A 26,939-nucleotide genomic window follows, 5' to 3' on the forward strand; every position below is an offset into this window, starting at 1 on the left:
TTATAGCTTGATAGGATACCAGCTCGTTCCATCTCCATATCCATCTTGTGTAAATTACAAGCTACTTCTCTCTTTATGTATATTTATAGAGACACACACACAGATATATATACAGGGGTGAAAGTAAGGGGGTACGGTAGGGTTCTGCGTACCCCTAAAAGATTTAGCGGGGGTACGCAGTACCTGCAAGAGAGGGGAGCGGCTGTCTGCTGTAAAGAATTAACGGGTTCACTATGCAGCCGAGAGTGAACCCACTAATCAGCCGTGACTGATTAGTTTTTCAAGAACAATCTAAAACACGACTTAATCAGTTAATAAATTACTTTTTCCCCATTTCATATTGTTTCTAAACTCTTTATGCTTTGCTAGAGCAGCGGTGCAATACGTCGATCGTGGAAGGTTTTGAGTCAATCTCGGCATTAGGTGACAAACTGAACGCCGCCAGGAGGCTGAGACCAGGACGTCCTCATCTGATTGGCTTATCAAAACGTTTGTAACTTTATTAAAGAACAACAACAAAACGTGTTCAAATTAATGACCCAACAACGATAATAATCTCAGTGATTATTGTTTCAACAAGGTGTTGCGCAGTTCTGTGCGTTTCGGTTCCATTACCAAAATAACGAGCAGAGCAGGAGTTTAAAATTAACTAGTCAACCACCCCTGTGAGAGGCTTATTAATAATCGCAAAATAAATATCAAGCCTGCAAACCTAATATCGTAACAGACTGAATGTTACGTTTTTAACGTAATCTCTGGTCGGCTTGAGGAGCGCAGGAGGTTGCCATGGCAACGGGTGTGCTTAAATGACAAAGAGAGAGACGGAGAATAAAAAGGTGGCAATGGTTTAGAGTTGATCACCTGTTCAGGTTGTTTTACCTTTGTTTACCTTTGCTGTGGCTCATTACAGCCGCTGTAATTTCTGAAACACGGTAAATATGTTTCATTAAGTATTTAACAAACAAATGGCTTCTACCGCGATAATTATGTTAAATTAAATTAATTGTCTAATATAAAAAATGGTTTGGTGCTGTTGGGCTCAGAGTCTGAGAGGCTTTTCCTTTATCAAACTTTTTTTTTTTTTGCTTCTTATTTAGTGGAAATATTGATGATGAGACTTTCTCCAAAATAATAACCTTTTTCAACCTTTATAGCTCCACTGTTGAAAATGAGGCTCTAACATTCACAAATGACAGTGAAATACAATCCAGTCCAACATCTGGTTTGAGGTGATTCCTCTGGAACCTGTTGGAGGAAAAATATCCCAACTTCAGAAGATGAGCTTTAACCTAACAGAGCACTGTGGTTCCTCCTATCAGTATGAGAGTCAGGGTGAGGAGGCGCCATGTTAGGAAGAGAAGTGAAAGCTGCAGAATCTTCAGAACAAACAGGTCATGATGCTGGGCTACTGATTATCCCTCTGTCTGGACACAGGATCAATAGAACCAGTTTAAAAGCTAAAATGAATGGTTATATGCCAGACATGGAAAACTGGGATGCCCTCCATGCCATAATGTTCAGAATTTAGGTCTCATGGCATCTCAAGGTTCAACATTGCAGGCAGTGGGTTGAGGGAAATACAGCTTTATTTTGTAGCAATTCAAGAGCTACCCAGCTTTTCGCAAAAAAAAAAAAAAATCATCAGCACAGAAACTCCAAAGCAATATATATATATATATATGTGTGTGTGTGTGTGTGTGTGTGTGTGTGTGTGTGTGTGTGTGTGTGTAGAGAGCGAGAGATCGATATATAGATTGATATCGATATGTAGATATATATAGATATCTATACATAGATTTATATATATTTATAGTTAGATAGATTTATATATCTTTATAGAGAGAGAGATTTATATATATCACAAAGAAAGATTAATACATTTTTCCCACTTTGTAAAGGTTTAGACTTCTAAAATTCTCTTTTTGTTCCACGTTGTTTACATTTTCTTTCTCTAAATCTCCCTTAAATTAATAAATGTGGTTGTCTGATTTTCTGTTTCGAATTTAAATCTTACAATAGTTGAACATGAGTTCTGGTGGTGTTGAACATGGGGGAAGCTGGAGCACCCAGAGTGAACCCACACCTACACGAGGAGACATTTCCCACCGTGCCGTCTTGTCTTTTTAATATTAAAATTCCCAATTAATAACAGTAGCTCCTTTTCCAATTACCACCAATCGACTGATTTCCACCCTCCTTTCAAATCTAATATACTTGAGACATAAGGTGATCTCTATGCTGGATGGAATTTACATCCGTCTTTAAATTGCCGCAGAGGTGTTGGAGTTAAGGCCTTTTTAATTTGCCTCCACAGTGAAATCTTTTTGTGGGTCTCTCTTCTGGTTCAGATATATTGTTCTCCTCTGCTGACTCTTCAGCAGCTTGAGGTTCGGGTTCCTGAGGTGTTGAGTGGTTTGCATCTTCCTTTAATGTAACCTTCGTCTGTAGAGGGCATGTTCTCAGTTCTTCTGTTATGTCACTCTCCCCTTCTATGGAAACTACAGGAGCGTTACCTGTTAGGTCTTCTGATGTGGTGATGTGGTGCAAAGTTTTGTCTCTATTATCGGGGGGATCTCTGGTATGATCTCTGAATCAGATTTTGGTGTGTTCGCGTTTGGGACCGAGTTTTTATCTGTCTCTGTTGGCTTTACTTTGGTTTCTAGTTCAGCTTTTATTGCCATCTTTCTCTTGTTCTTACTTTTAGATTTCCTTGATGGCTTTTTCTTATCTTTCTGGTCCCCATTCTGTTGTATATCAGGGACCATTTTGTCTTCAGCCCCCTGCTGTGGTTTCCCAGTCACTGATTCATTTTTATAGATATGTAGGTGGCTGTCTCATCCCCGACTGCTTCTGGTATTGAAACTTCTTCTCCAGTGTTTTCAACATTAAGGTTTTCACTATTCAGGGTCTCCAGTTCAGACACAGCTTTCACTGCTGCTTTTCTCTTGTTCTTACGTTTAGGTTTCTTTGTTGACCTTTTCTCATCTCACTGATCCTCATTTTGCTGTTTCTCAGAGACAATTTCTTCCCCGGTCGCCTGCTGTAGTTTGCCGATCACTAGTTCATTTGTCTGACTGTCAGTTTTGATGGTGGCTTTCTGACCTTCAGCTATAACCGGCATAGAAACCTGTTCTTGTTCAGTGTTGACTCCAGAAATCTTTTCGCTATTGGGGGTTTCCAATTCAGACGCAGCTCTCAATGCTGCCTTTCTCTTCTTCTTCTGCTTATATTTCTTTGATGACTTTTTCTTCACCTTTTGATCCCCACTTTTTTGCGTTTCAGAGATAATTACCTCTTCAGAGATATGCTGGTGGGTTGAGATTGTTGTTTGAATCATATGAATCTCATTTTTGGTGGAGGCTATCTGATCCCCAACTATTTCTAGGACATAAACTTCTGGTTGTTCACTGTTTTCTGAAGAAACATTTTCATTATTGAGGGTCTCCAGCTCAGAGACAGCTTTCTCCTGGGTTATTGCTGCTTTTCTCTTGTTCTTACGTTTAGATTTCTTCAGTGGTTTTTTTCTCATCTTGATGGTCATTTAGTTGTGCTGTCGAGATCATTTCTTCTTTGATCGCCTGCTGAAGTTTACCGATGACCATTTCATTTGTGTGAATCTCAGTTTTTATGGAGGCTGCTTGATCATCAACTATTTCTGGTACTGCAACTTCTTGTTCAGTGATATCTCCAGAAACTTTATCATTGGTGAGGTTTTCCAGCTCAGAGACAGCTCTCATTGCTGCCTTTCTCTTCGTCCTCCATTTAGATTTTCTTGATGGCTTTTTCACCTCTTGATGGTCCCCATTTGGTTGTGTTGTGGAGACCGTCTCTTCTTCGATCGCCTGCTGTTGTTTACCGATGACTGTGTCATTTGCGTGATTCTCATTTTTGATGGTAACTGTCTGATTCCTAACTATTTTTGGTACTGGCATGTCTTGCTGTTCGCTGTTTGCTCTAGAAACATTTTCATTACTGAGGGTTTCCAATTCAGATGCAGTTTTCATCGCAGACTGTCTGCTGTTCTCACCGGTGGATTTCTTGAATACCTTGGTCTGTCGGTCCTGATGTCCATTCAGTTGTTTTACAGAGGGCTCTTTTCTTAACAATAAAAAGAGCTCAGTTTGGGTAGGAATCGATTGATAAACTGGTTCCAAGTGATGTCTGGTTTCCAGTGCAGTTATCTCAGTTTGTGATGTTGTTGTTTGACGGAGTGGTTTCAAGTGACGTCTGGTTTCCGGCACATCCATCTCCATTTGTGTCGAAGCAGATTAGTAGACAGGTTTCTGCTGTGAGGTGTCTTGTGAATCCGTCTGAATTGCAACAGAAAACATTGATTTCTTCCTTCGTCTTCTCTCTGAGCGGATTTCCTAATTAGATCTTTTTGCCGTTTAAGTTCAGCGTTTAGTTTATTATTTAGATGGAACATTTCATCAAGCAGTTTCTTTAAGTATTTCTGTACCTCGATATATTCAGACTCTTTGGATTTGGCAAGACACGTACACTTTGTTTGACTTGTAGAAATCACAGTGTTCGTCGAATAGCTTTCCTTTTTCAAGGAAGCTGCCTCATCACGTTCTTGGGCCAGCATTGAAACATTTTGGGTTTCAATATTCTCTGCAAAAAAACTTACATCTATGCGAGGTTCTGAGTCGGGGAACATTTTCCACAATGTCCTTTTTCCTCTGCTGGGCAAAACTCCGGGATAATTTTGTTTTTCCGGCTGAGAACCGTTATCGATGTCACTGTTTTCAATAAAAAATGTTAGATCAATGAGAGCACCTGACTTGGGGAAAGATTTCCATAACAGTGGCCTCTTCTTGATACGCTTAGTCTTTGACTGTTTTTCCCCTTTTTGATCCATTTTCTTCTGCGTTTTTGTAACGTATTTCTTTTCGGTGTCTGGCTCTGTTGTCGAAATCACAGGTTCCTCTTTGCAAATCTCCTTTAAGTTATTTTCCTGATTACCTTCTTTTTCAGGCAGAGAAGTGTCCTGCTTGATAACATTTTCAGTGCTGGTCTTAGAGGACTCTTCCTTCTCTGGTGTCTCCTTGAGTACGGAGATTGATTCCTGTTCGGTAACCAGTCAATCGTCTTCCGTTCCAGTACTTTCATCTGAAGTCCTTTGATCAGTGGGGGCATGTTTCTCCAACCAGATGTGAAACGGTATCATTTTCTTCTTGTTACACCTCGTCTTTGGTGCCTGTTCCTCAGACTTAGAGGGCTGTTCTTTCTCTTCTGTGTCGACTGTCTCCTGCACTCCAGCGATGGACTCTTCTACACTGACCTGTGAATCGTTCTGCTTTTCAGTATTAGCTGCAGAAATCTCTTGATCAACTGGGACATGTTCCTCCGACCAGGTTTGAAATGGTACCTCGGTCTTCTCACTGGACTCACTCTCTGGTAGCTGTCCGTCCCCTTTTTGATCAACTGTTTCCAGTGCTTTGGCGCTCGATTCATTTTCAGTCACTCCGGAATTGAAGGGGGGCGCCATTTCCTATATTATCCGTGGTCTCGCGTTTTTATTTTCTTTTGAAATCTGGGATATAGCTTCACCTTTAAAAGGAGTTTCACTCTCAGCATGTATTTGAACTTCTCTCTTTTACTTACTTCAGCACAGCTCACAGTTTTTAACAAGTTCTGTAGCTTTCTGTGTGCTTCTAAATCTGCTCTTTAGTTGCACCTTTTCGGGCCTGCTACTGCCTCTAGTGGCGTGGGGGTGGTAGCACAAATATAATTACGTCACTCAAAGAGAATACCACAAAGTCTTTATTATTTTATTATTAATTCTGGCATTACTGACATACTAACCCCCTCTAGTTCGGCGCCCCTATGCATTGCATACAGTGCATACCGACTTTTTGCGCCACTGTCAGGGCCAGATGCTGTGGATTGCTAACGCGATCTACTGAGACCTTGATGCAACTGGACTCGGACATTTCTGCTAAAATGGTAACTTATGTGAGGATTTGGTTTGTTCCTGTGTGTTAATTTAAGTTTCTGTTTATGTTGAGTTTCCGTGTTGTCCCGTCTACCCGTGTCTCCCCAGTGCCTGTTTCCAGTCATTCCAGTTGCTCCCAGTTTCTGAGCTCCTAGCCTTCTGCTCACCTGTGCTGCCTGGATTTTTGTACTTTGTATTTCATAATTAAAGCCATCATCATTATTGCACTGAGGAACTCCTGGAAACCTGACAGCTTCCAGACCTTCCAGAGTTTTAGGCGGACTTAATACTCACAAAAAGCATCGGGAAAAACTACAATGACTTTTGCAAATGTTGTACAAAACGTTAGTCTGAAAAGGAAGAGGAACCTAGCAAGCATATTTCCAAAGGTGTGGATTATGTAAACATTTGAATAAATTAATATGAAGGCTTTAGTTTTACAAGTAATGCCTGGGCATGGCAAGATGTCAAAATTAAACTTGACAAAATTTGCTAAAATTGTTCTAATACACACAAGTAAATTAGCTTCTTGCTCAACACATATTCCAGTGATTCTTGGACAAAATGGGTTTTAATTTTCCCATAATTTTTTTAAATTATTATTTCTCAACCTTATGTATGCAAATATGACAAATAATGTTTTGGAAATGTAAAGATGCTAAGGTGGAGGCTCCCAGTTGCAACATTTAAAAAAAAAAAAAAAAAACATTTTTAATCGACCTGACCCAGAACTTTGTCATCAACATCTGACAAAAATAAATAAAAAATAATTTTTAATGACCCTATTAGTGATATTTTATTCATTTTACAGACAAATGCTTCTCAAGAAACAAAATAAATATTATTTAAAACAAAAAACAACAAAAAGTCCATCTGACGGAGTTGACACAGAATTAAAGGTGGTGACAAACTAGTCAGTAAAATAAAATACTTGAAGTAATACATGTGAAGTAATGCAATTTATGTAAAATACATTAAATGAATTAGTTGCACATTTAAGTGAGATTTGACAACAATTTCATTGAAAGAGTCACAAAAACTCTAATGGAGTTGACATCTGGCGGAGTTGAAAAAAGTCAAACTACCTCAATTTATATGATGTTATTCTGAAGGAGGCCATATTGTAGCTCGTCAGGTCCATGAAATCTTTACATTATACCAAAATTAAGCTTTTATTTCACAAAATCTCATCAAAGTTTTGTAAATTGTCAGTTATGGAGTTGACACATCATGGTTGTGACAAGCAACTTAGGAATAAAAAGAAGAAAAAAACTAAAGAATAACATAAGCTAACCGGAGCTAACTAGCCCTCCTAGCAAAGGAAGAGAAAAGACGACGTCATGGGGTCCTCAGACGTTCTGGTGCCCCCCAATAATGCCTGATTTTTTTTTACATTCTTTTAATTTCTGACGGTGTTGACAAAAACTAGGGACAAATTTCAATGGAGTTGGAAAATATCTAAAAATTATTTTTAATTCAATGTATTGATACTTGTATAATTATTTATATGACTACTTATATTTAATTGTCATAATATATAAATTTAGTATTTCTTTAATTGTTTTAAACTATTATAATGTGTTGAATTCTGCTCCTGGACAAGGGCTTTTACAGGCATCATCCACCGACTATAATGATTAAAATAAAAAAATATTCAGCAAACACCAGGAAAATATAAATTGTTGTGCTCACATGACCCAGGATCAGATATTTGAAAAAATTATATTTTGTGTATATTTTATTCAAATTTTGTGCTTTATCCATAGGACCTGTTTTGTCCCTATTCTCAAGAATCACTGATTCATGTCAGTAATCTGGCATTACTCCAGATCTCTGTTTTAACAAACTCTTCTTACACATCTAAAGCTGCCAACTTGACAAAACATCATAGGAATGAAAGACAGCAAAAGGTGAATCCTGCTTTAAACATGGGGGTTGTGGACGAAACTCTGACTTTCACAAAATCTCCGTGAAATAGAATTACTTAAACAAATCACATGCGGCTCTCTCCGTCACCGTTCACACATGATGGAAGTCCCCCACTAAACACATCAAGATGTTGACATGCTGTCCTTGCCAATCCATTGCCATCAGAGAGGAAATGACTGCAATTCCCGTAGGTATCGCCGATCTGACCCAAATTTCTCTTGAGGCACGCTTCTCAACTGTCCCGTGTTAAAACTATTTTATGTCTTAATGTTTAGTTCTTCCTAGCAGAACCATCTATAACTTCTACACACACAATCCAGATGCATGTCTGCTCCAAGGGAATGAATGCGACTGAGGGCACTTATGGCTCTCGGTCACAATGTAGGCCAGAGTGTTGCAAAACAAGGATGCTTTGTCTTATAGCTGTAGTTTAAAATTTTATATCTTGATTAAACTATATCAAGTGTCTAACTGAATGGCATTGGAAGGTGGCGATATCAATTTCTTTATTTATCTGTAATAGTGAATTTCCTTCAACATCTTTTTTTTTTTTTTTTTTTTTGCAATGAGAAGAAAAAAAAAGTCCCATAAACATTGTGGGGGGAAATACCTCATTTTAACGATAGGTGTACAAATTAGCCTCTGTTTCAAAACGACGACACGCCCTGCAGAGAAGAGAGGAATGGAATGGAGTGGAGCCACTTTTCAACATTATTAGACCAACTGCTGTGAAAAGAGCTGTTACTCACGCTTGGAAGATGTGTTGTGGTCTGTGGCATTTGAACAAAAGAATGTCACGGATGTCTTGTTGTGACCTCTAGAAACAGTTTCCCCCTGCGAAAAAATACCCCGCGCATCCTGTCAGGACTGACTTCAGCTTCACAGCAGAGCAAAAACAAACTTTCTTTATGTTCTGTACTATAAATTAATGGTGATCATTTGATTTTATGAGCAGACAGCAGAAACAAAGGCAATTGTTCGGTCCAAAAATAGTCTTGTGTGGAGTATTGATGGGAAATAATTAGCAGCAACACCAAAGCGTGGGTACTTTGCTTTAGTTTGTTTCTGGAAATGTTTTTCAGAAATGACATTTGTGATCTGCAAGCTATGTAAGCTTTTAAAGGAGTCACATAAGCACATTCCTCCCGAAGTGGAAAATACCACTAAAATTTGCAAGATCTGTTGTAACCTGGGGGAAAAGCTAAACGCTTCATTAACATATCATTAAAGAGCAATTTTCATGGGTCAGTCAGTCAAGGGTAAACAATAATGTCGGAAAACAATAGAGGTTAATATTACAGGTCATGTCACAAGGCAAACCACAAACATAAGTAGTAAACTTTCCACCTACGCTGCAATTCAGTCCAGTTTTGGAGCTCTATAAAATTCATACACCTGCAACATGAACTGCATAAAATGAATTAATGCACCGCATCAATGCCATGCGTGCCAAGTTTGCAGAAAACGGCCTGAAAGGTTGCAGGTTTTGTTTATCGTGAGAACACTTTTTGCATGACAGCAGTTTTATTTGCATGCCAATTTGAGTCAGTATCGAGGTCAACTCTGGCAGACGCCGCGACTGGAGGGGGTTTTTATCTCACGCTTCGATCTTTGATGAACGGCACAACAAGGCAGAACACTCTGCTCTCGCGTTGTACTTCCTGTTGGAGTGACAGAACTCTAACACATAGTTAGACAAACTCTAACACTGGATTTTTATAAATATGCTGCAATGATTAATTTGCATGTCGTCTACGAAAAAATGACGCAGCAGGATTGGATTGTGACTAGGTTTTATTTTTGGGAACCTCTGACTGATTCAGTCTACTCTGTTACCTGCAGCAGCGAAGCTGTCAAAACCGACGACATGAAACCCACTTTGTTCTTTCACTCTGTGGCCTGCCAGTCGCCCTCCGGATGTTAATATGTGGGGATTATATAAAAAAAGAAAAACAAAGCTTACCAATGAAAAACTGCATACAATGACTGAGAGAACTTAAGCTTTTTTGATGAGACCACTGTCACATTATCACATGGACTACATTCGCTACAAATTCTTGAATGGGACACAGTAGCGTTAGGTTTTTTTAGCACCATTATAGATTTGGATATTTGGTTCAAATATATGGAGAATGCTTTAAACGTTTAGACTTTCTCTTTGGTTCACTTTCACAGATCTACCACGCTTTCACTTTTTAAAGAGAACCAAACTATCCTTGAGCAGGTGCAGGTCTAGATGCATTAAGCAGCTCAATAATAAAAAATGATGGCTGATTTAACATCTCACGAGTTTGTATTTTTAGTAAAGTTGTTAAAGCCACAAATTAGGCCTTAAACCCACTGTTCTGGAGGACTTTATGACTGCAAAACCAGCTGAGAAGTTGAGAAATTTAAAGGTGACACGCTTCAATGAAACTTTATCTTAGTGTGCAAACTGTAAGCAATACTTAAATAAGCACGAGGATAATCAGGTTCACTCACTCAAGAAAAGGTAACAAGCTGTCCATTTCATCTGGAGTCCCTGCTTACTCAGCTTGCTTGGTTTTTCTATTCTAATTTACCCAGGAAACCCGTCATGTTTAACATTTCATTTCCAAAATGGTGAGCTACAATTTACATCAGTGTGCAAAACAAAAATGTTTGCACTTTGTCCCAAGTGCAAACATTGGGACATCGGTAAAAGCCAGTTATGTTATTTTAGAGATTATAATCGTAACATGCTAGCAGGATGCTATGCTAACATTTTTGCATTGGTTGCACTGGTGCATCGAACGTTTTGTCTTTAGTGTACCCAAAATTTTGACCACTGCTTTTTTTTTTTTTTAATCAGTGTCTATACTGTTATGTAAGTAAATAACCGAATAAATATAGAGATTTTTATTTGAATCAGAATTGTATAAGATGTGGTAAATTACTGAGAAAAAGTGGTTTAAAATGCTTTAATGAAATTTAAACTTATCTCAAGATAAATGATGTATAAGAGTGCAAATGTTTTAACAGCTCGTGAATATCTCAAACTAAGCATTTCATTACGTTAAAGCCAAATTTCTAATGAATTATGTTCGACTTGAACTTACAATATTGCAGGCAATGCTAAAACAGATCATCTCGATGATCTGCTGCTGCCTGTCACTGAACGGCAGCAGCAAAGGGAGACGCTTGGAAAGTGCATTTATTGCATTTCAATTCAGAATGCACCAGAATGTGTCACAAACGCTGCTGGTTGTATCATACTGCATCTTAGCTTGGAAAACTGGTCAGGTCTCTCTGTCTGCGAATCGAATACATATTCCTCCGTTTAGCCTCAGAGGGCTCCGTCTCTATGTGGCTCATTATCTGATGCCGTCTCCGGACCAAAGCTTGGCTTAAAAGGGGCAGGCTGATGCCTCGGCTTCAGGGCATCGGGAGTGATTTATGAATGAATACCTTCACGTTTTTCTATGAAAAGGTTTATCTGCAGAAAGCATACCCCAAGTTCACACTCTTTGCATCGGGGCAGTGAAAATTTTGACGACAGGTGTTGCTCTTTACAGCCAATTTCATGGAAAACTCTGACGGTAATCTCCCACGGAGCAGCAAATCAGCGTGACTGACCGCGATGACCTACCCAGGGTAGAAGACACATCTGTGTGGCATCAAAACCTCTGGCTGTAGGCCCACCGTGTCTCATTAGCGATCAGAGAATGTATTTCCTGCTCTTTCCGCTGTTCATCTCTTATTTCCATGGCAGAGACATTTATAGATATTTTTTAAAGATTGTTCCGCTAATTTGTGTGCATCCTGCCTTTCTTTATCATGCAGGGTTTTTTTTGGTTTTTTTGCCATCATATATTGTTCTCTGATTTAGCATTTTCAGTTTTTCATTTTCTGTTCTCTTGAAGTGGCTCAGTTCTTTTCGTTATAAATGTCTCCGTTTTTTTTTTTTTTCTCTTCAAAGGATGGCACGACTCCAAAATAAAACAAAAAAATCTTTAAGTGCATTTTCATTACGCCGGGAACCGTGGAGCCTTTCAGAGCTTTTGACATGGACTGACAATTGAGGTCACATTGATCACCCTGATAAAACATAACAGGAGCTACAGGGAAGAGCTGCCAGTTGTTTCCACCCACCGAGTCTCTTCATCGGACCATTAGAATAAAACCTCCATCTGTTTCTCATGTTGTTCTCTCCCAAGCTTTCGCCTCGGTTGTGGCACGGCATGCACGCTTTTACGGCTACCAAACGACTCTACAAAAACAAAACTAAAAGCACGTATTTTTTTATTAAAAAAAAAGAAAAGAAATGTTGATTTCATGTTTTTTTTTTGTACCCCCCTGAAATGATTCTTCTTTGAGATTCTGCTTACAAGATTATAAAAAGATTACAATACAGTGCACGCAACTTTTCTGCAACTTTTTTTTTTTGTTCTTCAACAAATTAGTACAATTGTCAGATTATCTATCCCAGAAATATGTGGATCACTTATAGAAGTATGTGATAGATGTGTGAAAACCTTGTGAGATCCTCGGAAATGCATTTTCTTTTTCTTTATTTTTTTTTACCATAAAACGTTCAACATTCACGTGTACATGTGGACTTTCATGTGACTCGCCTCACTTCGCTGATCGTGCCTGGTTTTCGCAGGTGAAATTCATACGATTTTTTTCCATAAGTGTATTTACTAGCCCAGTTTATTTACAAAATACACATTTAAAATAAACTGCAACACCAACATTTTTCTCTGAAGAAGTACATTTTCCAAACAGAACGCTCCCGTTTCGGCAAACATTAAAGAATACTATTAGCATGATGTGGTTTTGCGCCCTAAAGTTGTTTCGATTGTTTTCTAAGGCTTGATCAGATCCCATGATCTGAGGTCAGACCAGATATAATCTTCTCTCTCCCCCGTTGGTGGTTCTCGTGTTTTAAGGTTTACAGTACCTACTAGTGTGACTGGCCCTCGGGACACAGATAAGTACGCAACCAAACAAGCAGGTTAACAGTGAGATTTCTGAAAGCTGCTTTCCTTAAAGGAACGCTACACCATGAGGAGAGCATGGGCAGCTATTAAATCTATTTTCTTTTCTGTTGAAAAGACAAAGAAGTCCTATTAGAGATGAGGAAATCAGATGATTAACAGACCGAACATTATTAGATAAATACTTTGTTTGTATCTGAGCTGAGTCTGTGGTTGCCCAAAGGATTCTAATTACTGGAAGTGAAAACACTGAGGTCCTCGGGCCGTGACTCATTTAAAAGCCATAAAAATAAGACGTCTTTTATTTTCTATCTACATTTACACATTTCAAATAAGATCAGTTTTACTATATAACAACTTGAAATAAATAAAAAAAAGCTCTTTTTAAATGATCATTTCAATTACTAAAGGATAAAAGCCAACCAATGCAACCCCCCTCAATAGATCATAAACAGCGATCAACCAAATTTCTTTGGTTCAGTCTCACTAACCTCAACCGACCCTGAGGGGCCAAATGCAGAAAATCATATAATAATTTCAGAACCTGCTTGACAACATGCAATGGGCTCAAAAGATCTCAAAAGAGCAACAAATTCTTCCCTAACCTGGAGAGTCCATGGGACAATTCAACCGGTCTTTCATCACAACCTGCCTTTCTACTCCTCAAAGAAAAGCAACAAAAGATATTTAGCAGATGAACTCAAACAGCATGACTCAGAGCTTGTGGATCTGTGTACAGATTCTCAAACTTTTCTCTTTGTCTTTGAATCCAAGTGCATGAATTTCGTTTCTGTGGTCTGTAGAAATTGTGGTTATTGGCTCATTGCTCTCAGAGAACATAAACTGAAGTCAAGTGAGCCAAACCATAACTGCCTTCCTGATGTCTTGGCTTATTATTTCCCCCCCGCCCCATCATGTGGGCAGAGTGTTTCAGGTGTGACCGTAAAATACATACAGGTGCGCCTCCAATTTCTTCAAATGTGTCAGTTAACCTATCAGAGGTTTTCAAAGCCATGACATCATCATCAGGGCTTTCCCTCATTAAAGAGATAGTAATCATTCTCTAGGTAAACTTCTGATTTTGAAGCTATTAATAGATAAATCCCTGACATATTTATCTCAGGTGGGGAATCATATTGACATTTTTTATTTATTTTACTTTTGGGAATAATTTAGATTGCCTTTCTATGCGATTCTGCTCGATTCTTATCTCCCTTCCCTGCTCCGTCTGGACTTTCTCCCATTCAGTTGGATTTCTGAATAGGAGAAATTTCAAACGGTCCCAATTTGTCTCCCACTGAAACGTGTGTTGACATGTTGCTGACAGTAAACAGTCTTTCCTGAAATGTGACCAAACACTATGTTGAAGGTATTCTTTTCACTCTTTTAAAAATACACGTCACATTATTCAAGAAAAGAGAGACTATTTGATCTTTTTTCCATGTTGGATGGTTAGCATGTTTTGAGAGTTTTGATGATTTACATACGCTAGTGGCAGCTTTAACTAAATGGTACAAAAAGCATTGAAATAAATCTGAGTGGGTAATGCGATGAAAATGTGGCCACAAAAATCTCAGAAATTAAAGATTTTTCCAGGTAGTTTGAATCGATATCTTCAGTCAGCTGATTTGTTTTAACATAAAAGTTAGGAACACACTGTGGGAAAAAAACAAAACAGTTTAGCTCTAAAATAAATGTTTTTTTTTTTGTTTTTTTTTAAATGGAGTCCTTAGAAAAGTAAAAGGTTTTTCTAAACATTAAAAACTCGACTTCTTCTTTTTCTTTATTCTCTTGAAAGTATTAATGTTGTTATCTGTGGAGCTCATCTGGTAGCCTTAACAAGCTAATAGCCTCTGGCTCTATGTGGGTCTGATTGTCTTTAGCGCAGAGACGGCACCACATGTTCTCACAAGGTAGCCAATGTTCTGTGTCTGCTCCTGAAATAGAGCGTCTGTTAATTGCAGCCATCCTGGGATATTACTTGTAAATCAGTCTTTGTCTTAACTATATTTTGGTGGAAAAAAAAAACAAACAAAAAAAAACAATAAAAACTCAGCTTCTAATCTGTTGTGCTTTTTTCGCAGTTGTTTGTTTCAGCTGCTATTTGATGCTTGTTGGGGACAATTAGAGAATAGAACGAGGAACAACGTTGTGCCCTTTATCTTGCTGATGGCGGCATTTAAAAGATTATTTCCTTTAAAAAAGAGGTAGACAGGAGATCTGTGCTTGTTTCCAGGCTTCGCTCTGCTCTGCCCAGGGAGTCTTTAATTGTTACTCTTTTGTCATTTGACTCTTCTAGTCGCCCCTTAAGTAAAACGACGAAAAGAGCAGAGCTTGCCTTTACCTAACCCTCTGCTCTCCGTGTATCCAGGTGGGCATGGCAACCAGGCGAAACAGCAATAAAGACGGAAGAAAAAGGGTGGGGTGGGGGGAAGCGGTGAGTCATCGCCATCTGCAACAAAATGTCCGAATCAATTCAAAGAACAAAAAAATATCTTTGGAACATGTTTTGTCCGGAGCCACAGAAAGTGGACCCGCTCCTGCTCTAAAACCTAAGTAGGCAATAATTGCAGCGTGATTATGTGAAATAAAAATAAAAAAAGGGGCTCTTTCATAGTGCAACTGGAGTCTGTCCAAATCATATGACTTGTGACTGAAAAGGTTAATGATTATGATCATTGTATGGTAGTGCAGATGAGACACTGGCCATTATAGCACTAACAAACAAACAAAAGTAGTAATTCTTATTTGCATGCTAATGTAATAACTCAGGGAAGAAACACAACCGCAATGATTACAGCTGATCCAATAAATAAATATCCAAAGTTTCTTGACATCCTGAAGAATAAAAGTATTGTGACTCCTAGTTCAACATCTCAATGGCTAACTTTGCTCTCAAAGAGAACATCTGGTGGACGGGGAAGAACTCAAAGTCTCGTGTGATGAGCCAGCTGTCCGAGCACCAGACACTGGATGAACGAAGTGCCTTACTAAAGGTCCAGCTCGTTACCGCTTCACCTGCTTTCATGCAGAGATTCTGGACCTCATCTCTCAGCTTGTTGCCGGAGTTGATTAAAATACAGCTGTCGGATATAGCGCTGAGCTCACTTTAAAAATGAAAGGCAGCACTGTTTCTTCTAGCACAAAGGAAGCAAAGTCCCCACTTTGGCACTTAAAAGACAAATATATATATATATATATATATATATATATATATATATATATATATATATATATATATCCATGGTGACTGCATCTTGAGTTAAGCAGAGGGCATCGCCATGGAGTTTGGAAAAGCAAAGTCTTAGATCCACTTTGTATAAAGTAAACAAGGTATGACGCAGTCAAATGGAACATCTACTGACGGTAAACTTGGTGAAGATGGCAATCAACTTCTGGTCCAGACAGGAGCAGATTACATGAATGGTGGGTGGAGTTTCCACTTAGTCTGCAAGCATTTGTTCAACCAGTTAGACATTGCCTGGGGAAACTATCAAGAGCTGCTCAGAAGTACCAATAAAAGAATAAAGGTAAAATTACTTTGGGTATCAAGGAGACTCCAAAATCTACACGTATGATAAGTCTCATCTAAAAGAAAAAAAATAAATAAAACACTTTTACTTGTCATGGGCTTTCAGGTAGCAGTGGCAAGAACCAGAAAGCACACTCAACAGGTTAAAAACTAGTCATGTTTTTTAAGATAAGTGGTGTGAGGTGCCATGAGCTTGCTTTGACTAAGCCTGTTTTCCAACCGGGCCATTAGGAGTGAGAGGCACAAACGAGTTGGGCCAGTTAAAGTTTCGCTCTGGGCGTGTGCTTCGTTACAGCGGATGAGACATTATTTCCAGATGAGCTCCAGGGCAAATCGCTTCGGATGAAAGTCCATACATAATCCACAGATTCATAAAAAAAAAATCTGCGTAAATTTGACATCCATCAAGACATCTTTTATTGACAAAGTCATACTGCATGCTGTTATTTCCCCTCTTCTCACTCTGAAGCCTTCTTGGCTCCGCTTGTTATGGAAGAAAAGTTGTTGAATTTTGGGGACTTTTCAGATACCTTGCTCAACACCTGCAGGAAGCAAGATAGGGCGTGCGGTAAAAGAATGTCTCTCCGAGGCAATTACCGGAGTGCTCTCCAATTTAGGAGCCTCGCTCAGGCACAAGTACCTACCAGGCTTCCAGCTTTTCCTACGCTCACATTTCCTTTAAATTGGTGCTGCAGCTGTTTCCAGTTGTGTTGTTTTTGTTGATTGCCATTTGTTTTTTTGGCATATGTTATGGGTTTTAAATATGTGCAGTAGTGTGGATGGATGCAGTGCCCTTAATAGGACCAGCCGCATGTTTTCACACTTGAGCGTTTTCAGAGGCACCTGAAAGCTTTCGTAGCGGTACTTCACTGAAACGCAGCACAGATCAGTCAGACCCGTTTCATATCTTTCTATTCTCGCCGTCTGGCTAATCACATAGTGTTCTTGGTCAGAAATATTTAAGGAGGTGGTTACTGACGGTTATATTTTCGTCTCCATAACAGATTAAACACTGAGAAAAACATTTCGTTTGGGAGCTGTGTAAATGTGGAGCAGGATTTTACTTTCAAGAACTGGAAACGATGTGGAAATATCATTTCCAACCTAAAACGGAGCCTGTGGTGTCTGTGCCAGATTTCTGATGGACTTTTGTTTGATTTTGCATCCCAGGGCCTGTCAATTTTCAAGTTCAACGCACATTTTGAATTAGAAAGAGTGAAAAGTTTCTGAAGTAAAGGAAATCCACATTTAGTAACAGAAAGTTGACAGTTTGTTTCCGTCCTGTTGCAAATTTCCACCTGATGGACTTAAACCTTAAAATGCCTGACTGCGTTACACAAGGTGAGTTTTGAAGTAGTGTCAGAAAATCACATTTCCCTCTGCATAAATATTACTGTGTCACTACTTGCACTATAAAACAGGATTCCCCCCCCCCCTCCCCCCTGGCCCCTCTACCAGGCTATGTCCAGACTTTAAACTCGGTGACTGTATTTTCTCAAGTAGCGTCATGTGATAAGGAAAAGTCCTCGGTATAAATAGTACGTCTGTCTCACAGTAATGCTGGCCCCGTCCTGTCCCCGCTCTGAGCTGCCAGCGATCACAGGCTCTCGGCGTTACAAGGTTTCATTCAGTGGAAACGCTTATGGCGTCTGACTGGAAGTAACTACTATCATGTGCCGAGAGCAGAGCGAGATAACTCGCTGCCCAGCACTCAAGCGCAAGGCGACAGAAACGCACCGCCACCTCCCATGTGCACACGGCGGCACACCTGTAGATTCGTACGTGCAAAGGAAAAGCACAACCACTTCTGCTGCTGGGTATTCAGATGCGGCGCTCGCCTCCAGCCTTGCCGCATGTTTCAAAGCCTCCAGCAAGCAGCCCTACGTGATGAGAAACAGTCACTTTCTCCTTTTATGCAGCGTTCAGAAGCATCAAGCATGTAGCTTCGTCAGTCAGGGTTGCAGAAAAACTCTCACAGGTGGGACTTTGAAAGAGGAATGTTTTGCAGGCATAGGCTCGTACATGTTGAAATTAATTGCCACCTCCCAATGAAGTGAAGGGCAATGTCTTCTGTGTATGATGATTATGTTAAATTTGGATGTTCACGTTGGCTTTACGTGTCGCAGAACGGATCTTCTGCTTCAGGAGCCTTTTTGGATATGGAGAAGAGTATCTGATGGTATCTAGTAGGGGTGTAATGAGCTCCTGCTCCTTTAAAGCTCCGTGATGTTTCTTGGGAAAAAAAAAAACAACTTTTTTTATTTATCTAACTTCATACAATATAATATCAAGTTAGATACTCAGTGGTATCTATTTTTGAAATTCTCATTTTGAGGTAGGATTGGAAATTGATTTTGAATTGTTGATCAGCTTTGTAGAATGCCACAACGGACACTTAGCAGCTAAGGTTCGCATCGATTTTGTACCTTCGTATTGGTGCCAAACTTACAGAGTTTCAGTCTTTTATGGAATATGTTGTTTGGCTGCTTTACTTTGGAATCTGAAATACCAAAATAAACAATACCAAAGAGTCTGATGGACCCTGAAATGGATAATACCGTACATGCTTACATGTTACAAAGTGGGTTCAGATTTTTTAAACCTTAACTACATTAACAAAAGACAAAAAAAAAAAAGAGCCTTTTCGACTCAGGATGACTACTTCTCAAACACGGTTTGACACCTTTATCATTGAACACAAAGAAATGCATTTTTGTGAACTTCTTTATGTCTCCAGTAACAGGTCATGCAGGTTCTGTTTTTAAAAAAAAGGATGAGGGACACGTATGTACAGGCTTCCTTCTGAACAGTCAGACAGTATATCCTTTTCTGTTTGCCTTCAGGAAATAAATGTCCTTGCATCTATTTCCTTTTTTTCGCTCAACTGTTTTTTTATTTTATTTTTTATTTTTACTGCTTTGCTACAGTGCTTTCTCACATTAGTCAAGGTCCAATTAAATCTCACAATTTATGCATTTGCAGAACAAAATTCATGTTCCAACCACCGAATATCAAAATATCAGGTGCCAAACAACCTGAATGTGGCTTTTTTGCATTATTTATGTGTATCAGACCAGTAACAAACACATTAGTTCAATATTGTTCCACATTTAATACTTCACTAGTTTAGTTCAATTCCTATTGATTAAAACAGAAGCAATTCATGATTGTAGGCCATCCATAAACTCCAGTTCCAGTTAAAAATGTCATGAGAAAAAAAAAAATCTTTACAGACACGTAGCACGTTACTGTTTGCATCCAGATATTTTGTGGATACACACATCGCTGGGGGGCAAATAGATGAATGCCATCAATAGTCACGGTGCCACGGAACAGCAATTCAATTAGCAAAATGAAACATGGAGATGCAGGTGTCGTTAAATTAGTGCATTGCCCCACAGCAAAGGGAAAATAACGCAAAACAGTTGAAGAACAACTCAGATCATTCATATTCTTCTTTTTTGATGCTCTCTACATTGGCTATAGCAGCTAACTTGACAACAGCTCCATTAGTGTGTCAATGGATAGTAATTTTTTTTTTTTTTTTTTTTTTGCAATTGAACCAAATTCTGCAGCATATGGTGAGGTTGTCAAAATCAAGCTAGCATAAGTAACCTACTTTAATTAAAACCTTTTAGTCACCTATCAAATGTGAAACACCTTGTTATTTATTTGTTGCATTGAAAATTAGCAGCAAAGCACTGTGTCCTTTTATTTTTTATAAATTGCACACACATTTTAGATTTACCACATTATGTTGACAACTTGACAGCTAAACCCAACGGCAGTCATCATCAGCTGGCGCACGAGAATCTTGCATGACGTAACGTTGCAATGTGTGTACAACCACATAGAAATTTGTAGATTGTGTCATTCTAAATTTATCCATGAATTTTTTGGGGGGTTGATGGGCTGTAATTACTTAAGGAGCAGAAGCGATATTGCGTGCCTGAGAAAGCAATCGATGCAAAGCATGACTTTACTTTTGCAGCTAGCATTACTAAAATAGCACGCATTAAAGACTCATATCAACATCAAGAGTCACCTGAGTTCAGAGAAAAGGCTGTTTCATGATTTCCTACTGCGACTGCACCACCGTCCACACGCAAATCAAGTTTTTGGTGGCAAACTATTATTCGAAACAATCTCTTTCTAGTCTTCTGTTATGTCCAGACACTTTCTCTGAGCATGAGAAGAAAAAGCCGTGGCTATTTAACTTTAACCGTGTCGTATCGCGTCATGCTGACAGGATGCATGTATTACAATAACTTTGATCAGGAACCCACATTTCTAAAACTATCCAATAAAAAAACTGAATACTAAAAGCAGCATGATTTGCTGATTTGAGCACACGCCGATCAGCAGCAGAGCTCATATTTTTGTGGGATGAATATTATCCCAGGTCTGGGTCACTTATGGTACACATATGAGCGGGAGCCACATGTTGTTTTTTTATTTTTTTCTTTTCCTGTTCAAAGTTTGTGTAGCTGTTGCGATGAGAAACCCACGTCACAGAGGGACCTGGCAGGGTTTTCAGAGGTCAGATGAACACTTCCACTAACAGCCAGGGCTGCTTTGGTAATTGTATATCCAGCGGGGGGACCAATCTGGAAAGGTTATTTCCATCTGCTGAAAGACAAGTGGGTGGGCTTCCTTTTGGCTGTCGTCAAGAAATGGTTCAGGGACAGAAAGTTACAGAGTGGACAGGTTTTTAGAAAAAAAAAAACAACAAAAAAAACATACTTAAAACATGACAAATCCAGGCAGCCAGAAGAAGAAAAATTCGTTTCAAAGCGTTCTAGGAGCTCGTTTGCAGTGTGATATAAATTAAATGTATGCAGCTGATATAGCAGCAGTTTCATCTTTATTTCATATGTTCATCACAACATAGTTTTTCTTCCATTCTTGCGACATGGTAGTATTAAGAATCCCCTGACCAGAACTATGAATAGCTGACAGATTGCAGCTCTGCACAGCAAATAGCTCAGCCAGGCTAAATTACTAGCTTCACAATTACTACTGGACTCAGACGAGTCGGTTGACAAGCCCGAGCGGCATAGTGTGAGGACGTAACCACGCCACGACGCTGTATGCCTAACCGACTCACACTCGCGTTTCATCTCACCCCGATCGTATGATTTTTCAAAATGAGTTTTGTTTTCATAGGAACATCTAAGGCATTAAAAGACATGAAACTGTCTGAAACAGTCACGTCAATATCAGTCAAACATTTCTCATCGCTGTTGAAAGGGAGTTTTCATCTGCCCCCATTTGGGATTCAAGTGCGTACTTTTCTTTTTTTTTTTTTTTTTTTTTTTTCAGAAAGCTTCCTTGGCATCACTGCTGTTTAGTTCCATCCACAGATTCTCTTTGGGAATCAGATCTGGAGCACATTAAGATCTCGGTGGAAAACATCAGGCAGTTAGCAGAAATTATTCGCCTTGGGGAGCCTTGGCTCTTCCAACTGGACAATTATCAGAAACACACACAACCAAAGTTCTCACAAAACGGTTCACAGAAAAAAAAAAAAAAAAAAAAAAAAAGAAGTTTGTCGCAGAAGAGGAGAGGCTGAAAATACCATCGGAGACAAACAAAAAAAGCTTGTTAACAATTACCGATTACTGAGAAAGGATAGACCATAATACCCCTGAGTTTACCCAGGGCGCATTTTAGCATGAGTATGTATGATTTTGGGCTTAGCAAAATTCGGAAATTTCAATCTTTGATTGCTTGGGCATATTTCCAGTTGGAGCTGCGCCTGCTCTGTTTTACAATATGGAGATGCGTCCCTGACAAAAAAAAAAAAAATAATAATAATTTGTTCGTCTTGTGCATAACTGGAGCGCAGTTTTAATGCACATTTAATTCGAGAGTGTTGAATCAAATGTGTTCATGTAACAACATTTTGATGTAGATTTTGGGCAGTTTTGCAAAGAAAAAAAAAGTCATGCATTAATTTTACAGCGTCACTTCATCATTTAACAATTTCTGAGTACTCCAAGTTGCTACATCAGTCTCTACTGGAAAAAAAAAAGTTCAGTATTGACTGCGTTTCTGTTATTATTGTGAATCTTCTGGCTGTGTAACTATTGAAAAGGTTAATGATATATAAAACAAATTGTACTGTTCTCAGTGAGGTGAGGGGGTGATCTTTTGTTTCTCTGATGGACAAATGCAATTAGCAGGCGGGATTCTGAAAGGCGAGTTGATGATGATGAGATATGAATGAGCGTAAAAAAAAAAAAGACAAGAAACGTGTCTGGGATGTGAGGAACAGTTTTTCAGTTAACACATAAGAAACACTTTGTCCCAGGTAATTACTTACCAGAAGGGACGTGGCGTCCAATTTTTCCTAACTAAAAACACAAGTTTTAAGTTTTGGTTTGTTGAGGGATTATTGTTTTCTCTTACCGCACTATCCTCTTTTCATGTTTTCTTCAGTTTTTTTTGTTTTTGTTTTTGCCTGCATGAGGCTGCAAATACATTGATTGCATTCAAAGGTGTATACGCAGTACAGTGGGTAAATTCTGACTTTTGATGCTGAGTGCCTCTGTAGTTTTGCAGTCTCTTCAGTTTCAGATGTCCAATTTCAACATGGAGACTAAGAGACGCTCCCTCTTATGTCGCTTTCAGAACATTAAAGAACCGAATTTTAATTTTAAAAAATCAAAGAACATAAAATTGAAGCGTTTTCTTCCTGCTCGCCTCGACACATGCAGAGTGGTTGCTAATGGTAGATTAGTGAAGCTGTCCCTCCTGAGGAATGCCCGGCCGTTAAACATGCGCAGCAATTAATTTGATACTCTATATATAACGAATAAACACAAAGCCCTACACATTTATTTGTACCTCTGGTGAGGATGTGAGAAATTAATCCCCCACTGTAGCAGCAGCAGCAGCAGCAGCAGGAAGCCTCAATAAATATTTATTCTATAAACCTTAATTTATGTGTTTTTATCAACCAGTGAATAAACATCCAACTTTAAGAAATAAATCGTCTTTACAAACTCACTGGTGCCACAATCAGACGTTCCTGACGGTTCCTACAAATAAAAGTTGCTGCAGCATTTGGTCATTAGGTGATGAGAGTCTCAGATTTTCTAAAAAAGTGATCCAAAATGTTCTGTCTCCTTGTTTTACTGATACGATACTGAGGTCGATTAAAAAGACGGGAAATGTGACATTCAGTAAAGACAGATGTATGCCAGCCTTCATTTCTCACCTAAACTCGCTCTAAGAGCGACGTTTGATACCTAGAAACAACTGGAACTGTGACCAGTAAGGCTCCACGAGGAACCAGTGTTACTTTACCACCAAAGGAAGAACTTTAATAAATAAAAAGCCACCAACTGAGCATCATGTTCAAACACAGAAACTTTTATATGTACACTAGTGGACCAACGCACTGAATAGCTAGTTAACACAGACAGCCTAAGGTATGAGAGAACTTTGCAAGCATCTGTCTGCTGCAGAACATTAAAATTGAGATTGTTGTTTGAAAAAAAGTTATATTTTAAATCAGGAACTTCTTGCTGTCAGGCAACAGGGCTGGTTAATGTAACATCTACCTGTTATTGGTCAACGCCCTGATTTACATTTTTAAATGAACATCTTTACAACTGATAGGCAACAGAGATGGTATTGATAACTATTTGTAACCTTGTAATCCTGACCGTTCTACAGCCAGAAGGATTTGCCAGGCTCTAAGTTGGTTTGCTTGCAGAAAAAAACAAATTAACAACTAAACTGAGCACACTCGTGAAAATTGCTACGTTTCTCCAGAATCTGCAGCGAACCCTGATTTTTATTATTATTTAATATGCTTTTCTTGTGTGACAGATGAAATTTTATTTGTTCGGGGTCATTTTAGGGTTTCGCAAAACAGGAGACAAGTGGAATCTCAGTCAATACCATGTTTAAAATGAATTACAGACTCGCCGTGTTCACCAGTATGGCCTTGTTACATCAGCTGATGAGTTATTTGTTCTAGCTCAAGATGCAACCCTTCCCTAAGGCTTCAGAAGTCCCACAGCTTAAAGCTTTCTGTCGTGAAGAAAAAGCTTAAACCGTCTCCTAAGCACCACCAGACCGCTCATTTCAAAATACAAATTGCTGAGGATGAATCTTGTGGCTTTGAGTGATCTTCCCCGCGTTGGAGACGGCACAAGAGCCCGATTTGATTCATGAATATGTCTGATGGGGAAGACGTTATGCACAGATGTTACAGCCAATGGGTATTTGATTCCTTCAGCTTGTTTGTACTTCTGAAAGCTTGGTTGTTCTCGGTCATGCTGAGGCATAAAACGATCCTAATTAGTCAGTCGGAGTGTATGAAGCCTGAAGCGGCAGTGAGATCCCAGAGGAGTTAGCGCTGTCTCATTTGGACAAAATATGTCTAACTCAACTGGTTACATATGCACAGATGGAAATTAAATTTGTAACATATGAATACTGTTGCGTCTATTACATCTCTTCCCTTGCAAACTCGTTAATACATATTAAACAGCTTTTCTGCATGTGAAACTAAAACCTCAATGTGTTTTTGTGGGGTTTCATGGACTAGACTAATGCAAAATACAGTTTTATAGCTACGTTGTTGTAGTTTTTATTGAATTAAAATCTGAAAAATGCTTCAGATTTTTCTATTAAAATAGAAATGTCTCAAACTGAAAACCAGCCTTACAATGGCTTTCTTCCATAGAGAAAAAAAAAAAGTGTGGCATATGCAGATAATTGCCATCTGTGTTCCTGATTAATGCTTTCCTTGACTGGCCAGTCAGGTTAGGAGGAGAACAATGTCCAGCAGGTAAGTCGGGGAAAAAGCCAAATGCAAGAAAAACAACTTTTATTAATTTCATTTGAGAACATTCCGAAAACTAATTAGTCCTTTCCTTTCAAATGACAAATAATATCACGCACTTTGTGCAACAAAACTTCCATTTCCCACTTTGACCCCAGCTACATGTGGTACATAGAGAGGACATAGTGCGACATTTAGTTCCCATGCGTATCATAGCAGATCCTGTCTGTGTTTGAGCAGACAGGAATTGTCGGGCCTGGGTGTGCAGAGGGTAAGGGTCACAATACAAGAGAAAAGGGTGGGTCAGGGAACATGCTACCGGCCTACAGGAAACAGGAAAATATTATTAGTAAACTGGGAGTTTCACAGGATGGTGACGATAGCTGCGAGCGCTATCAGCGTACGACTCAGACAGCGGCGAACGTACTCTGATGCTGTCGTCATTTTGTGTGGGATACAAGTTATGGTATTGGCCACACAGGGTTATTGTGATATAATTTGTATTTTGAAGCCTTTGAGCCAGTTTTTACATAATTCAAAAGAGGGGGGGTTTTCCAACAAACCGGTTCTAAAGCTAAACTGGTGGTGATGCATGCGTAGCGCAGCAACAGTCCTTAGGATTTCCACCCTTTCACACGCAAAGAACTAGTTACTCTGACAGCAATCGACCAGATCTTTGTCGGTACTAAATCTGACCCATGCCAGAAGAAAGCTCTGCTTTCATTATGAGGCTGCTGGAGGCCAACAACCAGTCAAAACATCATGACAGGAATGTCTAAAAACCGTGGGTTTCGTTATTGACCTGTCAAACACAGGACAAAAAATAAATAAAGAAAAACATTCAAAAGAAAGTTTTTGTACAAGTGTGAATAGTAGTGGAATAACATGAGGTCACTATTTTTTCGCTTTCCTTCTGTTTTTATATCATCCATCTCACAGTTCAAGTAGGTCAGTGCACCACATAGAGCTGCACTCACTGCTGAACCTCCCAACTCTGTGTAGTTCCTCTATTATCAGCAGGCTGTGTTTACAAATCCTGCTTTAAATCTGCTTAACTCCCTTTCTCCAACACTGATTGTACCAATTGCACAATAATCAGCTTTTTTTGGAATTGCACAACATTCTCAAAAAACTTTCATTTTTAAGATAAGCTTTTATGACATAAGATGCCAATGGGACTCTGCAGGACTACTGACATTAACGATATAATTTGCTAGGTTAAGCTGTCTCCACAGAGTTTGTATGTGAATGTGACACCAAGCTGTAAGAGTGTTGGTGCAACCAGTAGTAAGGACGCGCATCGGCCAGACTGCCACCGACAGAATTGCTGTGGCTGCGCTGGTGGAGAAACGCGCTGATATCCATCCGGATTAGGGAAAATTAAGGAATTTTGTCACGAGAAATGCATGCAATCGGTAAGATCGACAATGAAATCCCAACCGTCTGCAGACGATGCATGCAGAGTTCACATGGCTCACAGAATATGCCCAGTAAACCCAACTACGTGGGAGCCTTTAAAGTATTTGATAACCACAAGGCCTTTCTTTTGCCAAATGTTCTTTTTTATGGCCTTTTAACTGATCTGTAGCTATAAACTGCCCACACAGACATTGTATCAAGCATAAAAAACACATGAAATCACAAAGCTTTCTTTCCAGACTTGTCATAACTCTTTAACAAGCGGCTAATTTGTAAGATGTAGGATCGATGATCTAGCCAGTTGATAAAAAGGCCCAGCTCGTGCTTGTGCTGCTTGTAATGAGGAGAGATGATTTGTGTGAC

The 26,939-nt window shown here is 39.2% G+C and overlaps 2 pseudogenes; both read right to left on the reverse strand.

Moving 5' to 3' along the window:
• Positions 1–2,233: 2,233 nt before the first annotated feature.
• Positions 2,234–2,974, reverse strand: LOC148157135 (uncharacterized; annotated as a pseudogene).
• Positions 2,975–2,986: 12 nt separating this feature from the next.
• On the reverse strand, positions 2,987–5,491 carry LOC148157136 (uncharacterized; annotated as a pseudogene).
• Between the last annotated feature and the right edge of the window lie 21,448 nt (positions 5,492–26,939).

This window comes from Poecilia mexicana, unplaced genomic scaffold (genome assembly GCF_051168715.1).
Source record: "Poecilia mexicana isolate PSO_F unplaced genomic scaffold, ASM5116871v1 scaffold_10, whole genome shotgun sequence".
Taxonomy (NCBI): Eukaryota; Metazoa; Chordata; class Actinopteri; order Cyprinodontiformes; family Poeciliidae; genus Poecilia; species Poecilia mexicana.